Genomic DNA, 23,203 nt, shown 5'->3' on the forward strand with positions numbered 1-23,203 from the left:
ATGACGCCTGGCATTTCACAGGTTTCTTTGGAGATCTTGAGACTGCTAGCTGGGAAAACTCCTAGTCTTTACTTCGAGAGTTGAGCCACCGTTCAACCTTGCCTTGGGTATGTATGGGGGATTTCAATGAAATTTTGTTTGCTGATGAGAAACTGGGTTGGTTGGATAGGCCAGAAAGACAAATGCAGAGTTTTAGGGATGCCTTGTACTACTGTAGACTGAAAGATCTTGGCTTCAATGGTTACCCTTTCACTTGGTGTAATCGTAGGCCGGGTGATCAAAATACCTAGATTCGGCTGGATGGAGGGGTAGCTACCATTGATTGGATTTTACGGTTCCCTACTACCCGTATTCACCATTTAGATGCTTTCCATTTTGATCATAAGCCATTGCTGCTTTGCCCAGACTCTGAGTATAAGCGTTTTTATAGAAGAGGCAAACCGTTCCGTTTTGAAGCAATGTGGTTAAAAGACCTTTCCTATGAATTGGTGATTAAAGATGCTTGGGGTGAACACGATGTGTCTGAATCGGTCTGGGGATTTCAAAAAAAGATTGTGGCTTGTCAAAATAATTTGAAGGTATGGAACAAAAATTGTTTTGGGCATGTCCGTAACTCTTTACAAAAGAAACTTAAAGAATTGCAGGAGGCAGAAGAAGGTGGTAGCTATCGAAACCCAAGGAGAATCTACATGTTGAGGGAAGAAATCCAAAGGCTGAAAAATAGGGAAGAATGCATGTGGAAGCAGCGGTCCCGGAATGCTTGGCTCAAGGAAGGTGATAGCAACTCACGGTTTTTCCATTGCCGTGCTAATCAGAGGAACCGGAGAAATTTTATTATAGGTTTGGAGGACAATGATGGGGTGTGGAGAGAGGATGAGGGCCGAATGGGAGGCATCATTGAGGATTATTTCAGGGACATCTTTACTACATCCAATCCTTCAAGATTTGAGGAAATTTTGGGTGGTGTTCACTCGGCCATATCTGAGGAGGATGCATGGTTGTTAGGTCGTGACTTCCAAGCTAGTGAGGTTAAGCTTGCTCTTGATCAAATGGCCCCTCTTACCGCCCCTGGACCTGATGGTATGTCTCCTATCTTTTATAAATCTTTTTGGTACATTGTGAGTAGAGATGTTACGTCTGTGGTGCTTAATGCTCTTAATTCTAGTGTGGTCCCTGAATCGTTAAACTCCACTTTTATTTCTTTAATCCCAAAAGTAAAACACCCTAAGAAAGTGGCAGATTTTCGCCCTATCAGTTTGTGTAATGTGGTTTATAAACTATTTTCTAAGGTTTTGGTGAATCGTTTGAAAAAATTCCTTGCTTGTGCTATTCCGGAAACTCAGAGTGCATTTTTATCAGGTAGACTTATATCGGATAATGTACTTATGGCCTTTGAAACTCTTCACTACCTTAAAAGGAAAACCATTGGGAAGGTGGGCCAGATGGCTTTGAAGCTTGATATGAGTAAGGCTTATGACAGGGTAGAATGGGAATTCCTGGAGCGGGCTATGCGGCATCTTGGGCTGGGGGAGAGGATGGTGTCTCTTATTATGTCTTGTATTAGCACTGTAACCTATTTGGTTCTGGTGAATGGTCAACCTGTGGGTAATATCAAACCTAGTCGTGGTCTACGTCAAGGAGATCCACTGTCACCCTATCTTTTCCTTATGTGTGCCATGGGTTTACAAAGTCTGTTGAATAAAGCTGAAATAGAGGGGCATATCAGGGGTGTGGCCATTTGTAGGAATGGACCAAAAGTCTCTCACTTATTCTTTGCAGATGATAGTGTGCTGTTTTGCAGTGCTAAAGAAGCTGAGTGCCAGAAGATTCTGGATATTCTGGCTATTTGTGAGAGAGGGTCCTCATGAGGTCCAGGTCCAGATTCAACAGGTTTTGGGTGTTCCTTCTATTCGTCAATTTGAGAAATATTTTGGTTTGCCGGCATTGGTGGGTAGGGAAAAAAAACAAAGCTTCATCTACATCAAAGAAAGGGTATGGAAAAAGCTTCAAGGGTGGAAAGAAAAATTACCGTCTCAGGCGGGTAGGGAAGTGCTGATTAAGTCAGTAATTCAGGCGATCCCGACTTACACCATGTGTTGCTTTAAACTGCCCAAGGGCCTTATAAGGGATCTGGAAAGCATGATTCGCAAATTTTGGTGGGGGTATAGTGGAGAGCATCGGAAAACCCACTGGGTAAAATGGGAACGATTATGTGAAGCCAAAGAAGTGGGTGGTCTGGGTTTTAGAGAGATTGAAAATTTTAACGATGCCTTATTGGCTAAACAAGTCTGGAGAATGATCAATAACACTGATTCTCTTTGTCACCGTGTCTTTAAGGCACAGTTCTTTCCGGATTGCTCCATCTTAGATGCAAAAGAATCTAGTTCCGGTTCTTACGCATGGAAGAGCATTATTGGTGCTAGAGACGTGATTCGAAAAGGTATGGTTTGGCGTATTGGGACAGGGGAGGCAGTGCGTATTAAGGAGGATAGGTGGATGCCTGGACATGCTAACTGTTCAGTCATTTCTCCCCTTCCTTCTATGGCCCCGGATATGAAAGTGAGTTCTTTGATTGATCCAGATAGAGTAGCTTGGAGAATAGAGGTTGTGCAGCAACTATTTCTACCCCATGAAGCTAACATTATCTTGGGTATTCCATTGAGCTCTCGAAGCCCCGATGATCGCATTATTTGGGCACACACGCCATCTGGTATGTTTACATCTTGTTGTGCTTATAAACTACTGGTTTCTTGTGATATCTCTACTAGTGCAGGTGGATCAAATCTGGACAGCCAGAAAAAATTCTGGGAAGGCATCTGGCAGCTTCGGGTACCCAACAAAATAAGGCATTTTGCGTGGAGAATATGCAATAATGCTCTGCCTACTTTGGTTAATCTTCACCAACGCAACATTGTGCCTAGTCCGATCTGTGCTCAGTGCCAAAATTACCCTGAAGACGCTCTCCATGCAATATGGTGCTGCGAAACCATCAAAGGAGCTTGGTCAACCTTGGAGTGGATTCGTCAAACCGCACCGCCACAGCCTGCCTCCTTTAGCGAGTTACTAGCTGGATTATTATCCTGCGGAGAAGAATTCAGAGCTGAGATTTTTGTGACCAGTGCGTGGTTCCTCTGGAATAGAAGGAATGCTGTTCATTTTGGCCGCCCCCCATTGCCCGTGGATAGTATATGCAGCAAAGCAAGAAATTACTTGCAGGAATTTTTGCAAGCTCAGATAGAAGAGCAAATTCCAGTTCGTCCTCCTCCTAGTCAGCAGTGGCGTCCTCCAGATCATCATTGCTTAAAGATAAATTTCGATGCTACGGTGTTTCGTCGATCAAGTAAGGCGGGCATTGGTGTCGTTATCTGTAACAATTGAGGTGAAGTTGAAGGTGCTCTGTCCTCTTCCATTCCCATGGCCCATTCGGTGGCTGATCTTGAAGCCTTAGCATGTTTGAAGGCTGTTCAGTTTGCTCTGGAACTGGGTATTACTAGAGCAGTGTTTGAAGGTGATTCAGCAGTTATCATTAATGCCCTTCTACACAGTGTGGGTGCATTTGCTACTTTCGGCAATATTTTGGATGATATACGCATGCTTTCTACGGTTTTTCAGTTTGTAGAATTTAGTTTTGTTAATCGACGTTGTAATTCAGTAGCTGATGCTTTGGCCAAAAAAGCTAAGCTTATTGTTGGGGCACAGGTTTGGCTTCATGATGTGCCAGCAGACATTGCCCCCTTAGTTAGTTTGGATGTTCATTGATTTTGTCAGTTCTTTTCAATAAAATGCCCAGGTCCTTGATCTGGTTTCTCTATAAAAAAAAAAAAGATATTTAAATTTAATTCTCTAAGACTAGTATATGATTGTTGTTCTAAGAATCTTTTGCCTTTCCAATTTCAAATTTCTGATTGAACTATTAATCAGACGCCAAAGACAAACATCAAACATTGAAAAAAAAAAAAAAAAAAAAAAAAAAAAACCTAGAACTTAGCTTCATCAAGGTGAACTCGGCCATTGGAAAACTCTTCCAAACCTCAAAATAACACAAACCCAGAAACTAGAATTGAAACCCCATATTAAAATTAACCAAAGCAATACTAAGACAAACCCATTTACCAAAATTGAAGCCTTCATCAGAAATAGCCAAAGGAAAACTCTTTCGAACCTCAAAATAACACAAACTCAGATACTATAATTGAAAACCCAAATCAAAATTAACCAAAGCAATACTAAGACAGGCCTATTAACCAAAATTGAAACCTTTATTAGAAATAGGAAAAGGAAAACTCTACCAAACCTCAAAATTACACAAACCCAGCAGCTAGAATTGAAAACCCAAATCAAAACAAACCAAAGCAATAATAACACAGAACCTATAATAAAAATTGATACCTAGATCATAATCAACAAAGAAAAACTCTACCAAACCTCAAAATAACACAAACCCAACAACTAGAATTGAAAACCTATAATGAGATTCATCCAATACATACCAACGAATTTTCTTAGTGCCAGCCAACCAATCTACGAAAATAGAGTGAGATAGAGAATTCAAAGAGCTGGATTCGTCTATTTCATCTAATATGAGCAAGAGAGAAGAAAAGAAAGAGAGAAAGAGAAGAACAGAAAGGGAGAGAGAGAACGGTAGGAGTGTTGAGTTTTTGGCGGGAGTTCAATAGTCAGAAAGTCTGAAACAAGGGAAAAATAAAAGAAGGAAAAGAAATAAACAGAGAAGAAAACGGTAGTTTCACTATTAAGTAAGTGGATAGGTGTTTTAATTTAAAAAGGGGTACCTAAGGTACCATACCTAAAGTATTATATCTAAGTTTTTCCCAACAAAAAATATGTACGCGGTAAATGGTGTGCATAGCTAGCACACTTAGTGTTGATGTAGTTAACAAAATTTAAAAAAAAATAATAATAAACATTAAAAAAAATGCATGAAAAAACAAAAAAAAATAATTTCCCACAAAAGTTCTTTCATGTTCTGGAAATCAATAACTCATGTTTTTTACAACTAATTATACAGATCTTAAAACACCCATTAGCTCGGATTTACAAAGAATTGTTTCACAAACTTGGCTCTAATCTACTCAGATTTACAAACAAAAAGACAAAAAATTAGAGAAATATCTGAGCCTAAGATCTGAGGATGCCACCACTGTCATGGAGATTCAAGAAGATTGAAGATTTTTCGTTCTACTGATCTAGTAGAAAAAATCAACATCGGACCCATTTCTTGGTCTCATCGATGATAATGCAAAAGGTCGAAGTTATATATTTTTGAATTATATCCCAGTCAAGGTCAAGATTGGATTATGCCTAGGTTAGAAAATTTTAATTTTTGTATTGGGAATATTTTTGCCGTAATGTGCGACATATTTGGTTGTTTATTGGAGGCGTTGTAAGTGCTTGATGATATGCCAAAGCAGAATATCACTCTGAATATAGTACGCTAGGCTTCAAAGTTATGTTTTTCCTCGTTTGGTTTCGTGTGAAAATATGGGAAAATTGATGAAAGTTTATTTTTTTCCAGAAGGTTTTCAAAGTTATTGTTACTTGTACTTATTAAAGATGTTCCTATGACAATTTTATGTATATAGACAAATGGTTGATATATATATATATATATATATATGTATGTATGTATGTATGTATGTATGGACGTTACTGTTCATATATATGAGCAAGATGAGCGGTAAAGATCATAAAAATTTGACAACTAATTTTGATTGTATCTATTGTCAAAATTTTAGTATGAAAACCAAATTCTTTTATATATATATATATATATATATTGATTACATTAGTTGGTTTATATAATACACATGTTTTAAATTACATAAGAAATATAAAAAATAAAAATAAAAATTTGCATATCAAACACCAGAAAACATTTTTAAGCTCATTTTCAAGATCGTTACCAAACACTAGAAAATGATACAGTTTTCTAGAAAATGCTCTTTGGAAAATGAACCATTTTCCAGGAAAACATTTATGTTGAAACAAACAGAGCGTAAGAAATATTTTTTTTTTCTTTTTCCCTTTAAATGTTGACATGGAATTTTTTATTTTGTTTAAAAATTTTATTATATTTATGAGGAGTGCTACGTTCACAACATTTTCACAACAAATCATAAGTGGTAAGTTGTTATTGGTTCTAATTTGAATCTACAACTTAAATTACCCATAACAACCAATAACAACCCACCACTTAGAATTTGTTGTGAAAATATTGTGGACATTTCTCTTATTTTATTAGTTACGTCAGATTTAAGTTTGCCAACTATATACACAATTTGCCACCTAGGCATTTTCTATTAGTGAGTTAATAGTAGAAATTAAATTAATTGCAAATTGTAAATAATAGGAATTAAATTGATTGTTACCAAAATTTAGGATCAAATTGTCTGTGACCCCAATATACAAAGACTAAAATAGCATTTTCGCCTATATTTTATTTTAATTTTATTTTTATAATTTTTTGGTACACATTGACTTTCTATTCAAAATTTTAACCCCAACACTCTGGAACTCATAGTTCAATGACTCTCCATTTAAAATTTTAAACCCAACACTCTGGACCTCATAGTTCAAAAAAACCACTTGTAAAATTGGGAAAATTCTTAGGTACTTCTAAAATTTGAATAAATTGTGCCCTCTTCTCTCATATTTGTGGTGAACTCTACCATAAATGGACTCTACTATGAATGTGAGAAGAGGGAGCATCATTCTCTGTGCTCCGAAAGCACTTAAGAATTACTCGTAAAACTGGATATTTTTTTTAAAATAAAAATTATATCATCCGGCGTCAACCCAAACTTAGGGATAGTTTTTTCTATCGTACCCATTTAATTTGTATTTGCAACTCTTTCAAAATTACCAAAACAAAACAATATTGTCTGCAATAAGCCTTTTATTCTACGGTACATGTTGGGAGAAATTACCCACTTCTTGATAGGAGCAAAGTCTTAACTAATATTATTAACCAAGTGTGAATTTACCAACACAAAGGTATTTTTATAAATAAAAAGAAAACCAATGCAAAGGTATTGAAAGTTAGCTACAATAAATAACAAGGCTATGCTACTAGCAAGATATATAAATTGGAATCCTATAAATTGGAATCCAATTATCCAAGGGTGAAATTATCAAACATATAGAAATCATACGCTGTTAGGTACAATAGGTTTAGGGTCACAAGAACAAATGCGAAGCAGGAATAAAATATCATATAAGGAATTTGGATGGTAATAATTTACAAGTAAAAGTGGTCACTGCAACAAATTTGTAAAAAAAAGTAAAGATGGACAGTAGAAACACTTACCTCTCTTTACTCCTCTGATTTAAGAGTCCAAAGCGAATGAACAGTTATTAGCCTTGAACACGAAGACCCAGATCAAAGTTTTGCAATGAAGCGTGAAGGTTAGGGAAGTAGGCAGAACGTAGAGCGTGAAGAATGAATCATAGAAGATGAAAAACAAGTCAAACTGAAAATTCATGGAAGAAAGGGTGGAAACAACGCATCCATAAACAAAAATTCTAGGACTACATTGTAAACCAAAATTTTTGTTACAACTATATTCACATGACAAAATGTGAATGGTAAAGAAAAAATGGTGAGTCTATATGAAAATGACAAACGACCAGTTATACTCTACTATGCAGAATAATTGATAACACTTTACATGGTACTAAAATTACTCATTAATAAATTACCCAAAAGAAAATAAAAATAAAAAGCACAAACAACTGATCAAAATAAAAAGGCACAAATAAAAGAGAAAAATTAATGCTAGGAACATATAAAATGACACAACTTGCACTACAAGGACTCACCATCACATTTCTATCACTTACAACTCACCATGTTGGCGAATAGTGGCACAAGTTGTGCCATTTTATGTGTTCCTAACATTACTTAAAGAGAAATGATGTGACTAACCGGATCCCACCACAATAAAAATCCAAATAATAATAATAATAATAATATAAAGGTAATAGTATGATTTTTGTGCTGGGGAGATAAATACATTTGAGAGCTTTCATGAATAATTAATACTAGCCGCATCACACGACCTCCGCATATGCGATGAAACTCTTTTTTTATTTTTTATTTTGAGTTTAATGTAATTTTTCAATTTGAATTTATCTATTGTTAGTGAGGTTATATAGGAAAGGATTTTTAAGAAACTAAAATTTAGAATTTCAAATGAAGTAAACCGCTAGGTTTAGTATATGCTAGTTTTTAGGAAAAAATGAATTAAACATGCATGAGATATATTTAAACAAAGAGTCTGTTAATTTTTAGGAAAAAAGTTACCTTGATAGTTTTTTTTTTTTTTTGAATTTTGAATTTTGTTGAAATAGAATTTTAACCCTAATTTTTATTTTTTAAGAATAAGAATTATTTAATTAGATTAGGGGTATTTTTGACATTTTCTGAAGTAAAAAAAATGACTTTTTTTTAAGATAGTTTTTTTTTTTTTTTAATAGGAACTTGGGGTAGTTTTTTTTATTTTTTTTATTTTATTTTTTATAGAACATGGGGTAGTGGGAAGTTTTATAGAACCTGGGGTAGTTTTGGTTGTTTTTAATTTTTGTCAATTTATAGTTTTAACCTCATTTTTATGTTTTAGAAATAAAGATAAGTTAATTAAATTAGGGGTATTTTTGGAAGTAAAAAACATAATAATTAACTTTCTGAATCTTCTTAATATATAGAGATAACATATAGAGACACACTTTAACTCAAAAAGTCTAAGTCTAATGAATATGTGCTTTTTTATTTTCTTTTTTTGAGAAACCTAATGAATATGTGCTAAATTATATATATATATATATATAAGGCAAAAGTTGAGAGAAAATTTAATTAAATTTCAATTATGGGCTAATTTTGTGCTATGTGTCTTCTTAAAATTTTTAATCTTTGTATCAAGTGAGTTAATGAGTGAAAAATTCTAAGAGTTCAATATTAATGAACTATAAAAAATAAAGTATAAAAACCAATCATATATCTACTTAACAAAAATCACCATATGTTCTATCTTATTAAAAATTAGAATAAAAATGATCATAAGTAATAGTGTGAAACTTAAGTAGGAATTTTAACATGCATCTAATTACATTTATTTTTTCTAATAGTTTGATTAATTGTGTTTATTATTATGATAAAAAATTGTGTTTATTTTTAAATTTATCCATGCGTATACATGAGTTACAAGCTGGTGTTATATTAACTACTTATTTTTGTCATCATTACTCAAGTGGGACTTCACTAACATGTGTATACCCAACAATCTCTCCCTTATCTATGAGTCTTTATCTCTCTGTGGACCATGAACAAGTCACACTCACTTCCCTTTGCCTAAATGAGCTTTTTCATTTACTAGTGCATCATCCATGGGCCTCCACGTGTCAACTCCACACCTCACTATCATTATTGTTTAGCACTATTGACAAATATCCTTTGTTGGGCTTTTTTCCAATATCATTAAGATCGTATGTGTGGGCTTTGTAGGTGTTTTTTGTGTCCAATATACCATCTCTACTCATTCTTCTTATCATTATTCAATACAGAACTTCACTCGCACGTACATACCTAACATTTTAACCCAAAAACCAAAGATATGGTTAGTACGATCCACCACCCAATATGAGCCATCAGATTCACACTAGTTTCTTTCTTTGACAAGTTTCTGGCATGGCTGTAAATTATCCAATAATGTTTGCTTGTAAATTTATACTTAATTATAAGATAAGTGTATGTTTGGTAGTGACTTATTTTCGATAGTTTATTTATATAGTATTGATCACAGATATAGTTTTTTATGTTAAATGTGTGAAAAAAAAAATTAAAATCTAGTTTATTTCAAAAAATCTAAACGTTAAAGCAATAAGCTTTTAGCTTTTAACCAATTCACAAATATTATAATGTATTTGTAAACAAAGAAATTAGATTTAAACATACATAATATTATATATTACATGTATACTTATATAAAAATATATTTATATAAATTAATAGTAAATTTTGTAATTTTATAAATAAATTCTTAAGATATCAAATTAGTATTTATGATTTATTGATAATATAAATACTCAAATTTTAAAGATACAATATTATCAAATCTAATTTTAATAAGTTCATAAATGAAAATCATTTTATCTATATAACTCGAATAAGTAGTGTTGACTTTCATTCAAAATAAAACTAAATGGACAATTCTGAATTTTTAATAATTGACTTAGTTCATTTATAACCCTATTTATAATAGAGCTCACTTACAACCATAATTATAATAGATTTGTGGCTTACATTTGAAAACCATCTTTATTTGATGTTCAAGTGACTTTGTCGGACCATAGTGGCTATTTAACAACTGTTTCTCTTCCTAATCCTTTTCAAAACCATCGCATGATTCCATGAGGTGCATGATTAAGGGTGGGCTTGGCTGGGCTCTTAAACTAATGGCCCATGTAAGGTTGAATTTAATCAACCATGTGTTGGCTTTATTCTGTGACATATTTGCTTGTAATACAGCACTTAGAAACCTTGTATTTAGGTGGGAATCATGTAAGGGTAGTGTGTGAGAGAGTGTGAAGAAATGACTATGCAGTGAAGCAGGGACTTGCGGCTGGATCTCGCGGGTGACTCGCAGCTGCAAGCCGTCAAAAGCAGCACACGCGCAGAGCATGCAGGGGAGCTAAACAGTCATGCCAGCTAGAGCATTACAGGACAAAAATCCAGACTGGCCACTCAATTAGCTCGCGGCTTGAACTCGTGACTCAGTCAAGTCGCGAGGTCAAGTCGCCAGCCAACCCTGTTTTAGAAAATTTGACTCTTCGCATTCCATTCTCATACCAATATAAATACCCTTCATTCCCACAAAATATGCGTGGCTATTCAGAAAGAAAAACCCTAAGAGAGGTTTCTTCAAAACACCCACCCAAGTAGAGAGAGCTACTCATTCTTAGAGAGAAATCTTTGTAGTCTCTTCTCATTCCCTCTCTCATTGTCATACCTATTGAGAGAAGATTTCTATCCAAACACTATCCACACCCATTCAGAGTGTTGAGTGTTTTTGGAGTTTTGGGAAGCATTGGAAGATGCTAAGGATGGTGGATGCTATGGATTATAGCGGAATCCGGTAAGCTAGAAAAAAAAAAGGTTTGGCGCAACCTCGTTGTAGCAAGAAGCTTGGAGGGTTTAGGTACATCGGGTAGATTAGGCTTGGAGGGTCTATTGCTGTTCATGTATCCCAACTACATTTTCTAGTGGATTATTGACCGCTTGGAGGGCAGCGGAGAGGTTTTACGCCAAGAGCTTTGGTTTCCTCTTCGATAACACATCGTGTTTTGTCCTTGTGTTTGCATCTCTCTTCCCTTTATCTTTGCCTTTTATTTTCTACTGTGGATGTGATTTATAATTGGCTTAGATTGATTTCCAATTCTGTTTATAGCTTATGTTCATTTTCGGCACACTAGTTGTTTGTCATAAAGCTTGAATTGGTTATTTTGTAATCGGGGGTCTAAACGTTCAAGGGTGTTTATTACACTATTTGAACTTTCAGCCCATTCGGATGGAGGGGAAAAGGAGGAGGATCAAAGGGGAGTAGAATAAAGTTGGCTAAAAATGAGCTAATTTTGGTCTAAATCTACTCTACTCCTCCTCCCTCTCCCTCAATCCAAATAGACCTTAAGAAACCTCCACCCATGGGAGGTCTTTGAGTCCATTTCAATTACAGGTGGGCTACATGCCTGGCTTTGGTTGGGAATGGAAAACTATTTAATTTAAATTAAACAATTTTTTTTTTGAGAAGGAATTTAAATTAAACAATTAGTTCCATTTGTTTAAATTAAAGGTTTACTTCCTCCCAACTAATCTTTTTCCTATTAGTTTATTTAGTATTTACACAACATATTTTTATTTTAAGATGTCAAATAACCATATTTGACTTATATTTTTCTTCGTGTAGCCAGTGTATATATATATGTGATAAAAGAAGAGTAGAAGGTGGTTGTGGTTGTGGTGGTAGTGAAAGGTGGTGTTGAGTAAAGAGCTGATAATGAATTGAAAAACCATGCCTAACCGCTCAATAAAATTTTGGTAGCCAGAGTGAAAATTAAAAAAAACTGGTATACTCACAGACACAGCACACTTATCATGTAAGTTATATTCCATTCCAAGTAAATTGGCTAGAAAGAACATACTGACTAAAATACCTCTGAAAATTTATAATTAGGAAGAGATTCTTATACCTATATCTCTAATTAACTAGCTAGGAATTAATCATATAGTGTTGATGCTTTATGAAGTGTTAAAGGGTGTAAAAGGTATCCAAGCACAACACTGGAGATGGCCACCATACAAACAAATGAAGAGGAAATCCAACTCTTGAGAGTCTCCTCTGATCTCTCCTCTTCTACTTAATTCTGCCTGCAAGATAAGGAGAAAGAAAAATGCAAATGCCACAACTAAGAAGTAAATGACATGTTTAATACAAAGTAAAGCGATAAGACAGTCATTGAGGGGGGTAAGTGAAGCATTTGCACATCATAGAAAAAGTTGACTACATTGCTGCAATCAGTCAAATGCATAGCCTAGGAGTTCACTTTGTACAGCCTAATATGTAATACTATGCTATATATAATGTTATGAAACAGACCAGTACATTATTGACTCTCTCTTTTGTTGTTTTTGAATTAAAGGTATCACCTGCTCTTTAGATACTTGAAAAGGCACACCGTAGTGGTTGCAAATGAAGCAAGTTTTAGAAGAATAAATTAAAAAATAATATTTACAAATCCAATGCCAAATCATCATCAGAATGTTTTTCCTTGACGTTCAAGATTTGCTCTCTCTATCAATAATATAAAAATCTAACTGATCAAGCAATGCTGGGTAGAGACTAGATGTAATGAGCCCACTAGTTTCTATGGAAAAAGAATGAGAATTGATGTAATTCTAAGTAGTCGCGCTCCACAAAGAAGAGTAGAACGGAAAATCGAGAAAGAAAGTGAGAAAGTTGCATCTTACTTCAATGCTAAAAGGCTATGGATTGCATTTATACAAGTTTCTTGGAATTCTTATTGGGTCATGTTAATGAGTTCACTTAGGATAATTGTTAATAAACCATTTTAGTAAAGTTTTGACATCACTCTCATGGGAAATATAAAAAGCCGTTAAAAAATTAATTTCTTTATCATTTTCCCATAAAATATTTATAAAATTTTTTCCTAAACTAAGGCATCTATTAACATTTCCCATTCTTATTCCATAAAATATTTATAAATTTTTTTCCTAAACTAAGGCGTCTATTAACATTTCCCATTCTTATTAGCCAAATAACCAACTTGGCCTCTTCAAAAAAAAAAAAAAAAATAACCAACTTGGCTCCACACCTCTTGAAATCTTACCACTAACTAACTAACTTGAGATTGTAAGTGTCCTCCACAACATTACAAGAAGCAAGAATTTTTAGTTTATCCTCAACAGAGGCCACCACAACATTTGCTTTTGTTTGTGGAAGAATATTAATGATTATTGCAGTTTCCATTTCCTCAAAATCTTGGGAAAATAATCAAATGTTCACTCCACTAGATTTAGTTCGGTTTATGGCACGTTCATCCCCATGGTTGGAAAGTATAACCAATGGCTCATAAACCTCTTTAGATTTCTCATTCCCATACAATCGCTCAACCAATGCAACAATAAACTACATGGTAGTGCCAAGTTCCCAACTTGTCACAACTCTGCCATCTACTCGCACTCTTTATTCTGCAGCAGTTGCACTAGGAGCTAATTGCTCCATAAATGATAGATAACAAGTTGTTTTCGAGCCCTTCAGTACAGCCTATTCCTAAAGTGCCACAGCAATAGGCAAATCACAAACTGTTCCACAAATCCTCCCATATGCTTCCTGATTCTTCACCAAGTTTCTAGAATAACAAAATCTCTAAGACTATGGATTACAAGTGTTTATAGAAGTTGCTTGCAAATCTTATTAGCCAAATAAGCAACCAACAACTTGTAACCAACTTGGCTCCACCTTTTGCAATCTTACAACTAACTTAACTATTCTTGATTACGAGGCTAACAATGTTGATAGGCCAAAAACGAATTGACCCCTTGTGATAAATTAACCAATTAATTTAACCAAGTGAATTAATTAAGTTAATTAATCATGCAAACGCGTGGTAGCACAAACAAATCACCAATAAACTAATTATGCAGCGGAAAATAAATAACACAGTGATTTGTTTACGAATGGGGAAAACCTAACGGCAAAAACCCCACCGGGTAATTTTCAAGTCACCACTTCCAAAATTCCACTATTATCAAAACAAACGGTTACAAGTAAAGGAATCCTAGTACCTTATACCAACCTACAGTTGAACCCTTACCCCAATACCCAATTGGACTTGTTCTGTAGTGACAATTTCCCATTTTAATGCACGGCTCCCAAGTAAGTGACTAACCAATGCGCGGATCCCAGTACGCGACTTCAATCACCAACTAGAGAAGGTTGTTGGTTGCAAAGTTCTTTAATTCATCCCAACGATGAAGATCAAGAAGATGCTTGGTCACAAAACCCTACGGTACACATACACAGCAACTTCTTCACAAGAATGATGAATTAGGGCAAAATTTTGTCTCTGGTTACAAATTGCTTATACAAACTTTGCTCAATACTTGTGCAACTTGTGTACACTTTGACGGCCCTTAAAATAATCCTTTTATATGTCTAGGATTAGAAGAAAAGAAAGCTCAAATACATAATCACGGATTAGAGTCAAACACAGAACTGGAATTCTGTTTTTCATAAAGCTCGACAAATACCTATCTGTCGAGTAGCTGTCGAGCAGCTGTCGAGCCACGGGACTGGAATAGCTTCTTAAGCTCGATGGATAGCTAGTTGTCGAGATTTAATGAATAGCAATTCTTCAGCTTGAATCTTGGACAGACTTGCATGTCTTTAACACTTGATCTTGAAACATAGTTTCTTGAAGTACTAAACATATCCTAGATCTACTCAAATACAAGTAAAGTGCGTTTTGTCAAAGGATAAGCCAATTACATAAAATAGTGACATATGTTCCTAACAAGTGAATCACATATGTCCTAACAAATGTGATTACAAAAATTACACCTCATAGTACGTTTGTGTTCATTACACTAGGGAGATTTATTAAGGATAAGCAGAGCCACCACATCTATTAATATTTAATAGAGATACACTATACACCCTAATACAAAAACCTTGTATGCATAATGTTAGTACATTTTAAATTAAATATGTTGAAACTCAAAATAATTGAAGATGAATAAAGAGATGAGTTATAATTTGTTAAAGAAAGAGTTACTTGTATGTAAGTTAGATTAAATAAATTAAGAGAAGTTTTCTAAATTAATAAATAACATGTAGGTTATGTAAAGGGTTGGAAGACTATATATATAGCTATGCTATGGACTAATTTCATATCAAGAGTGAATGAAGAGAAATAGTTAAAAGCAAAGAGTATTGTGTGAGAGGGTGAATTCAATAATATTCATAAATACTTGAAAGATTTCGGGCCAAAGAAAGGTGTTCTTTCTAGTGGAGCTTTGGGCTTGAACACTTTGTACAGAGGTCGTTCTAGTCATACAACATTTGTTGGGCTGTTGTATCTTGAGGGAGATAAGTTAGAGAAGGTCTGCACTAGTTACAAAGATTAGCCAACCAAGGGCTTGAATCTCCTTAAAGAGAGCGAGTGTCGCACCTCAGTCCAAATAGTGTTGTGTTCATCTCTTCAAATTAATAATATTCAACATGTTATTCAGTTTCTCTTTGTGTTGTTTCCATTATTATTGTGTTTGCACCAACATATAATAATAGGATCTTCTCCCACAGACAAAGTAATGAGATTCTCAAAATCACAAACTCAACACCATGAGAAAGACAAATTAAAGGCAGTTCTTGAAGAAAAGTTCTCCAGCTGGGTCAAAAATCCATTTTCCTTTCATCTGAGTCATTCTTCTTAGAGGTTCTATTAAAAATTTAAAAGTACTCAAAGCTATACCATCCCTTTTTTTTTTTTTTTTGGGTAAAGCAAAGGAGGAATTCATAGATGCTAAAAGAAATTGGGGACATATGAGCTGCAGGTCTCTACAGAAAGAGGCAGGACCTAAAACCTTTTAATAAATTTAATACTCATTGATATGCAGATAGTGAACGTATAAGATTTTTATAATTGATAAATCCCGTTGCACTAGGAGGGGAAAAAAGATGAAGCATTGCAATGCTTATGGCAGAACTCACTCACTTTAAGCTTACTAAAAGAAACTATAAGAAAAGAATGGAGTTCAAGAAGTTACAAGTTTCTCTTTGTTAGACTCTTATATCTTGAATGCTTGAACTCCTCTCCCTTGTTAGCTTTGAAATGGTAACTTTAGCCTGCAAAGGAGATCCAAAGACTTGATTTTGATAGAACAAGACACCAACAGTTTCCTAAACATATTTATTATAATTTTTATAAAACAACAAAATTGAACTGATATCAAAATACCATATAAAACAAAGGAAATATAAATGGTCATTCCACAAATGATGACTACTCTAACTAATCAATTCGTAATGCAAAAAGAAGAATCTAGTAAGCTCTTCCCACCCAATCATACAGCTTCAAGATAAAATAGAGTAAAGAATTTGATATAATCAGGGAACAAATAACACACAGTCATCCCCATCATCACAAAAGTTTGCAAGTTCCAAATATTAGATGATCCTATTCTAGAACAAACAATAAGGGGCCTGAACCAATAAGGATTGCGAAGAATTAGAACAATCTTCATTTTCAATAGGGGCTTCATCAAAATATTTCAACCTTACCTCCAATTGAGAAGCGATGGCAACAATGGACCTTGTAGATACATAGCAGATGCATAAGATTATAGAAAACATATCCTAATAATTCGTTGGGAATGATAGTGAATGAACATGGAACCAGTGCATTTATTTTCAAAGGTCATATGATGGGCTAGCCCTACAACTGAAAGCAATAATGAAAGGATATTCATCAACCAATTCCTTTTACTTGATTTCTAAATTTTAGTTGATCTGATACCAAAACTACTCCTAGGGTCAAAGATTGGGTAGCCATTTGAAAGTTCAATATGTGTATAAAACACCCTTAAACGTTAGACCCCCAATTACAAAATAACCAATTCGTGCTTTATGTCAAACAACTAGTGTGCGGAAAATAAACAAAAGCTTTAAACAGAATTGGTAAACAATCTAAGCCAATTAAAAACACATCCACAGCAGAAAATAAAGGGCAAAGATAAAGGGAAGAGAGATGCAAACACAAGGACAACACACAATGTGTTATCGAAGAGGAAACGGAAGCTCTCAGTGTAAAACCTCTCCGCCGCCCTTTAAGCGGTCAATAATCCACTAGAAAATGTAGTTGGGATACATGAACAGTAATAGACCCTCCAAGCCTAATTTACCCGATGTACCTAATACATGAATAGCAAGATTTCTCTCAAAGAATGAGTAGCTCTCTCTAATTGGGTGGGTGTTTTGAAGAAACCTCTCTTAGGGTTTTTCTTTCTGAATAGCCACACATATTTTGTGGGAATGAGGGATACTTATACTGGTGTGAGAATGGATTGCGAAGAGTCAGTTTTTCCACACTAGGGTTGGCTGGCGACTTGACCTCGTGACTTGACTTAGTCACGAGTTCAAGCCGCGAGCTACTAAATGGCCAGTCTAGATTTTTGTCCTGTAGTACTCCAGCTAGCATGACTGTTCAGCTCCTTTGCATGCTCTGCGCGTGTGCAACTTTTGGCGGCTTGCAAGCCGCGAGCCTCCTGCGAGATCCAGCCGCGAGCCCCTGCTTCACTGCATAGTCTTGAGCATTTCTTCACACTCTCTTACACACTACCCTTACATGATTCCCACCTAAATACAGGGTTTCTAAGTGCTATATTACAAGCAAATTTGTCACGGAATAAAGCCAACACATGGTTAATTAAATTCAACCTTACAATCTCCCCTTTTGGCTATTCCATGACAAAACACCCTAAAACAGACTTTAGACTTAAACGTGGGTTTGGAAACAATGGCAAAACTCACTCACACCTAAATCTAGAAGTTGTGAAGCACTTGAATCATATGAACATGAAACTCCTGAAACACAACAATACACTATGATCATTGTATGTAGAAAAGTATGAAATGCATATGAAACAGGCAATATGTGATCAAGCAAAGATGGAGTTAAGAAACAAACCATGGCTTGATCAACCAATCAATCATTACAAGATAGTGACCACAATGCTCATTCACACTTGGAATGAACACTTGAACAAACAAGCTAACAAGCTCAATGCAAGTCACTTGCATGCCCAACACTCAACCAATGCACAATACACTAAGTATATGCATCTAGGAACAATTCTACAAGGGCACAAGAGTGACAGTACTTAACCAGAAAATGCATGACATTTGGATAGAAGTACTGATTTAAACAAAGCATAACAGGCTGCATAAAGCATGGTACAAACCATAAAGCCTACAGATATGCATAAAAACATAACATAACCCTAAAAGCTTACATAAGCAACATGGGTACAAACCACAAAATACTGAATATAAACTTAAACAGTATAAACTAAAAATGCTTAAAGTTTCTCCCCTTCAAAGTGATGAGAAGCTGTGATGCACTTGGAATATATATACTTGTAACCTGAAATACTTGCACAAAACACATTAGACCCTCAAGGTAAAGCAAGTAATAAAAGGACAAGTATAATGTAACAAGTAAATTGCGATCAAGTAAACATGATGTGAAACATGTGAGCAACTTGATCAAACACCAAAATAGTCATATAGAAATGACTACAATGATCACATAGCAAAGCAAATGATCATCCGAACATGCATTCAAAGGAACACAATAGCATAGGGATATATGCATGTCCAAAATACAAACATGATGCAATACAAGAAAACAAACATAAAGAGAAACAAACAAAACAAAGTTTTCTTATTATCTCAATGTCTTCTCCTCCTTGGTATATGCATCTCTCCTATGGAATATCTCTCCCCCTACAAATGTGCATGAGAAATAGAATTTCTCCCCTTAAGGATGTGCACAAGAGTCATATAGAAATGACAAAACACTCCGGTATACTCTCTAAAGTATACTCTCCCCCTTTTTGTCAGGAATAGACAAAGGGCCAAGAAGAAATGAGGGCAAGAGATGAAGGTACGAACAATGCTAATGATGCATGAGGGGTGCGAGAAGAATGAGAAAATGAAACTCAAACCTAAGACAATGTAAAATGCTACAGAGCATAAGGTAGACATGACATGCTAGGATGAAGAAGCAAGGTCTAGACCAATGCATGACAAGGGTAGCAAAGGTGTGTGCAAGAGGTGGCTGTGTGCAATGCATGACCAATGCATGAAAAATGCACATGTGGGGCAAGGTGTGTTAAATACACAACCAATGAACCAAACATGTTCCTAATGAGGAAACATGAGAAACCCCAAAGTTTGGTACTCATCGGAGTCCAAACAAGCGAGAAAATGTCTAAGAGGCATTTTATCAAACACCTAGCATGCACACTATGAACAATAATGTGAAACAATGCATGAACATCATGAAATCCACCCTTAATACATGTTTTTTCTGCCACAAGGGGCCAACATCCAATGTAAATCAGCAAAAGAAACCAAACCCATGAAGAAATTTGACAAAAATTAAGTTTTCCCAACCCCTATGATAAAAATCCCAACCAAGAGTACAAAACTCTCCAAAACATAATCCAAGGATCAAAATTAATGAAAAGAATTTATAATTACCTTAGAAATATTAATGGAATGAAAAACCATTCAAATTGGTTGGGTTTTGATGTAAAAATATTGAAAGAGGGGTTTTAGAAAGGATGGGAGAGGTTTAAAACAAGTTTCCCACAAAAAGCCCTTTAAAAAGCTATTTCTGGGCGTTTCGTGACTAGGCGAGTCGCGAGGTTCAGTCGCGAAATTTTCGTGAGTCGCGAGCAAGCCGCGAGTGAGTCGCCAAAAGCTTTTGGATGAACTCGCGACTGGGGTTTCGCGACTGGCAAGTCGCCAGCTGAGCCGCGAAAAACTCTGACACCTATTTTTTCAACACAGAACATGTTTAAACAATGAAAAACAAAGTAAACACTAAACATGAACACAAAGAGTGATAAAAATCACTTCCAAAAACATATAAAATGATCAAAAATCTTTTTGGATTGAACCATATATGATTGAGCACACACATCTCACATTTAGACAAGTACAATCTAACAAATGAATAAGACATTTATTGAACATTAGGCATGTGTGTTGTGTGTGTGTATCAAATGTGGAATAGTCCTTAGTCTAAAGTGAAGTTTCAATGATCAATTCAATCAAGTCATACACAACTAGTACTAAGTCAAGTGATCTATCTCAATTATAGAAATGAACATATATGACCTCCCACAAGAAAATGATTACATAAGATTGAAGCTTTTCATTTGGCTTCTTACAATTCATATCAATTGATCATTTTGAATTAATACAACTCATTTTGAGCAATACATCTCATTTTTGAGATTCATGCCTGAAATTTTTTATATTTCAATTTGATGAACAAGCCTTTGGCTTTTGGGCATCAAACATTTTCAATACAAGTCGCTTTCCCTTTTTCCTAGTTGAATATTAGTATGTGCGACGGCTTTTGCAGCTCATTATCTCTTTTCATTTTGAGATTTACATTTATTGAGCTCTTTAAGCAATAAAAATAAAAGAGTGGGAAGAGATATAAGCACAAGTCTACGCAAATATCAAAACCAACATGACTATTGACTAATCATTCATGACAAGCTTGAAAATCGATTTACAACAATCACACAAAGATGTCAAGATTTTTCCCACAAAGATATAAGTCCAAAAATAACAAGCTAAGCTCGAAAATCACAAAGCCATTTGTACAAAGGTACAAGGCCAAACTCACATGTGATATGTGCTCAAACAAATACGATCAAACTTTTTGAATTTTTCACTTTTCATGTGGTTTTGGATTTTTTACTCACACAAAACAGAAACATAAAAGTAAGATAAAAAACGAAACAATGCATACAAATAAATGCAAGATGCACAAAATGCATGAAGATATGACATTTAATGCATGAAGGGTCCTACAAAGATCGAAAGAATAAGATCAAGGACCAAAAGAGCAAAAGCTCAACCATAGGAACCCTTCCTCATCCAAACGGAATGGTTGTTTGGAATGAGTTTCTCAAGAGAAGTGAGACGAGGGTTGGAAGAATGAGAACCGGAGATGCACATAGTCAAGGAGTTAAGAGCATTAAACACTTTGTTTAACAACATGCTATTTTCACTCAAAACCGGTTTACTCTTTTTAGCACAACTTCCATGAAGCTCAAGTTTCTCTTTTCTTTTAATTCTTTTAAAAGCATGAAACTTAGAGCATTGAGGTCTTAGATGACCAAAGGCACCACAATGGTGACAAACAATGCGTTTAGGTCTACTAGGCTTTTTAGGAAGAGATCTAGCAACATTGTTTTGTTCCCTTTTCAACTTGGAGCATTGAGGTCTTATATGACCAATCACACCGCAAATGGTGGTAAGTTGGAACAAACTTAGACCCATTCAAAACCTTAGGTTGAGACCTAAACAGAGGCTTTGACTTAACAGCCTTTCTCTCCACCATTTGATTTCTTTTATGTGGAGGAATGTACACCGATTTGTCCTTTAAGGTAGAACACACACTAGGCACAAAATTGGGTACCACAACATGATTGCAACAAATATTTTCATCCTTTTTAACAATAGGTTCAGCAATCAAACACTTGGCATGCATCTTAAGAGATTCATTTTCACATTTAAGATCATTAACAAGTTTGTTAGACAAAACAAGTTTAGCATCCAAGTCCATATTCAAACATTCAAACTCTTTCAGCTTTTCAAGAGAAATTTCAGTAAGTTTCTTATATTTCTCAACCAATTTGTTGGATTCATTGAGCTTAGCAATCAAATCATCATTTTCACAAAATAACTTGCTCAAATTCTTTTGAAACTTCTTAGCATTTTTCTTCAAGAGTTTGTCAACAACACCCATAGATTCAAATAACATGTCATCACACTTATGAGGATTAACACTCATAGAGGCATTTTCACAAACACGTGGCATGTTACATTCATCACCAGCCAAATCATACAAAGAGGCATACAAAACACAATCCATGGCAAATAAACACAAGGGGTCAAGGATCACACTTAGGTATTTAAACCACAACAAGTGTACCTGCTCTGATACCAAATGAAAGTTCAATATGTGTATAAAACACCCTTAAACGTTTAGACCCCCAATTACAAAATAACCAATTCATGCTTTATGTCAAACAACTAGTGTGCGGAAAATGAACAAAAGCTATAAACAGAATTGGTAAACAATCTAAGCCAATTAAAAACACATCCACAGCAGAAAATAAAGGGCAAAGATAAAGGGAAGAGAGATGCAAACACAAGGACAACACACGATGTGTTATCAAAGAGGAAACCGAAGCCATCGGCATAAAACCTCTCCGCCGCCCTCCAAGCGGTCAATAATCCACTAGAAAATGTAGTTGGGATACATGAATAGCAATAGACCCTCCAAGCCTAATCTACCCGATGTACCTAAGCCCTCAAAGCTTCTTGCTCTAACGAGGTTGCGCCGAAACTTTTTCTTTTCTAGCTTACCGGATTCCGCTATAATCCATAGCATTCGCCATCCTTGGCATCTTCCAATGCTTCCCAAAGCTCCAAAAACACTCAACAATCTAAATGGGTGTGGGTAGTGTTTGGATAGAAATCTCCTCTCAATAGGTATGACAATGAGAGAGGGAATGAGAAGAGACTACAAAGATTTCTCTCTAAGAATGAGTAGCTCTCTCTAATTGGGTGTGTGTTTTGAAGAAACCTCTCTTAGGGTTTTTCTTTCAAATAGCCACACATATTTTGTGGGAATGAAGGGTATTTATACTGGTGTGAGAATGGAATGCGAAGAGTCAATTTTTCCACACTAGGGTTGGCTGGAGACTTGACCTCACGACTTGACTTAGTCGCGAGTTCAAGCCGCAAGCTACTAAATGGCCAGTCTAGATTTTTGTCCTGTAGTGCTCCAGCTGGCATGACTGTTC

The 23,203-nt window shown here is 35.3% G+C and overlaps 1 pseudogene; it reads left to right on the top strand.

The window, feature by feature from the left end:
• The first annotated feature begins 3,414 nt into the window (after positions 1 to 3,414).
• The window catches only part of LOC126719303 (thioredoxin reductase 2-like), a 33,947-nt pseudogene continuing 14,158 nt past the window's right edge, over positions 3,415 to 23,203 (top strand).

Source organism: Quercus robur, chromosome 3 (assembly GCF_932294415.1).
Source record: "Quercus robur chromosome 3, dhQueRobu3.1, whole genome shotgun sequence".
Classification (NCBI taxonomy): Eukaryota; Viridiplantae; Streptophyta; class Magnoliopsida; order Fagales; family Fagaceae; genus Quercus; species Quercus robur.